Source organism: Cryptomeria japonica, chromosome 8 (genome assembly GCF_030272615.1).
Source record: "Cryptomeria japonica chromosome 8, Sugi_1.0, whole genome shotgun sequence".
Lineage (NCBI taxonomy): Eukaryota > Viridiplantae > Streptophyta > Pinopsida > Cupressales > Cupressaceae > Cryptomeria > Cryptomeria japonica.
The window spans coordinates 171366136-171368743 of NC_081412.1; positions in this window are offsets into that span (position 1 = coordinate 171366136).

Genomic DNA, 2608 nt, shown 5'->3' on the forward strand with positions numbered 1-2608 from the left:
AAAAGAGATGAAAGAAGCAATTTCATTCAGAATTGGCACAATGATTCGAAAAGGGAAAGGTTATGATACCTTTATATGTCACATTTCTGACAAATTCCCATGCAAGGTGTTATGACAACTTGCTATGTCAAGAGTTATGACATGTTGCTATGCAAGTCTTATGACAAATTGAGAGAATCATGCTTTCAACTGATGACAAAATGAAGCACAAAAATAGGAGCTCAACTAGAAGAAGATAAATGGTGGGAAATTAAATTTGAAAATTAGCAAATTAAGTGGAAAAGAGGAATTAGGGAATTAAGAAATTAGGAAAAATAGGAATGAGGAATTAGGTGACTTTAATTAATAAATTCTCATTTATTAATTAACTCACAAAGGGGACACAATTGGCCAATTATATAAAAAAATTATTGTGACAAGAGGGACCTAGGATAAATAAATAAATTTATTTAACCTAGAGGGAAAATTTAATAGGATTAAATGATTAAATCATAAAATCCTAGAAGAAAAATTAGAAATGAAAGGATGTCAATTAGGTCATGACATGATTGAAACAATTGATATAATATCGATCATGATTAAATGATAAATATTTGATAATTGATAAAGAACCGATATTGGTTGACAAAGGTCAATGACAAATTGTTCAAGAATTGATAAAAAGAATCAAATTGATAAACGACAATTAATAAGGATCAATGACTAATCAATCCAAAATTGACGAGAAATGATGACTAATCGAGATCGAGGAAAAATCGATCAAAGATTGATAAAAGGTCGACTCGATAAAGGTTGAATGACAAAAGACCAATGATGAATCAGTCGCAAATTGATAAGGGATTGACAATTGACGATTGAAAGAGATCCTAAATGATCCAAAATGATGATAATTGATCAAAGATGATTGAAAATGATAAAGATCAAGGACAAAACCCTAATTTGACATCGATTAGGATTGACGATGTCCAATTGACATGATAAGATGATCATGACCAAAGATTACAATTCGAAAATGATATTGACAAGACATAATGAAAATGCGAGAAATGTAATCGAATGAGGAATAAGTGCAAAAGAATGATAAGATGTCGACAAATGATAAAGATCAAGTGTGCGACATAGAATAAATGTTAATAAGAAGTGAAAACCCTAAAATAAGGTCACACAGACATGTTAAAGTATGACACCACAAGCGCTGACCATTTTTAGATGCCTACATTTTGCCCCTCTTTGAGACAATGCGATTATGAGCATTGTTTCAAAGAACGATCAAGAAATATTTCTTGGATGACAATAGGATATATGTATGCCCCCTCGAGGAATTGACCGGAAAAATCCAGAAAAGAGGCCAATTGATCGACAATAACGCCAATATTAGACCGAGAGGATTGCAATGAATGAGGAAAGAAAATGTTAGTAAGAGAAATTTGGATGAAGAACAGTTAGTGATAAAGAAAATCTTGCTTTCACCAATGCACAAAAAGAAGGTGAGAACCTTTATTTTGATATAGCAAAATGGGTGCAACACACCTGACATGGAAGGTTAGAGCGATAATGCAATCCCTTTGCATAAAACAGACACTTCGCATACAAGGAAGGAGTTAAGTCATCCTAAGACATTATGTGTGTCAAGGGTCAAGGTACGTGTGACATTCACAAAATGAACGTACTTATCACAGACACCCAAGACATACATGCCCCAACAATTTATGAAACACTCCTCAAATAGAAAACAAAACAAAAATGATGATGAGTCATCCCGAATACTCTAAATCACTCAGTGACATCACCGACCAACATAGGAACATGGTCGAAGATAAGTCAATGAAAGATAAGATGCGCAAATTCAAACAAGTCAAACAACCATTCTGATCTTTGTTGTCAAAGTGATAGTGTTGTGGTGAAAGGATGATCATGTTGTCTGGTTTCAGGGAATGCAGTACCCCATTTAAGATAGAACATAATTTGGTTTTGAGTATACTACATCTTGTATAAGACCCATGATAACGGTTGACAAAGGACTGATAATGTTGATGTTGCTTGATTGATAGGACAATTGGACCAGGTTGAAAGCTTGATTAATTGAAAAGTTAATCTATTAATATGTGATTTGTTTAAGTGCAATGTTTAATGTGTTTATGTCTAACGTCCGCTCAAATATGTGTCTATGTACAAAGGGGACAATTTATTGGCAAAAGGAAATGAAAAACGATTATTTTTTAATTTTTTATGTTTTTGTAAATTTTTTATTTTTTGTGCTTTTTTTTTCAGGACTTTTTACAATTTTTTTTGAATTATTTTAGGACATTTTACAATTTTTAGGGATTATTTCAAGACATTTTTTGAATGTTTTTGTTTTATTTCATGGCTTTTTTATGAATTTTTATGGCTTTTTTTAAGTATCATATTCAATTTTTAGTGTTTTTTTTTATGATTTTGCCCCTAGTGTCTAGCAAGGCAAGGAATATGACGAATGGATAAATAAGCTTGCTGAAATGTTGGTGGATAGAAAGAAGACAAAGGCCATTTATTATGGAGACAAAGGATTCAATTCTCAAGGGCTATTACGCGATGGGATAAGAGACTAGATATGACAATGTAAAGCAAT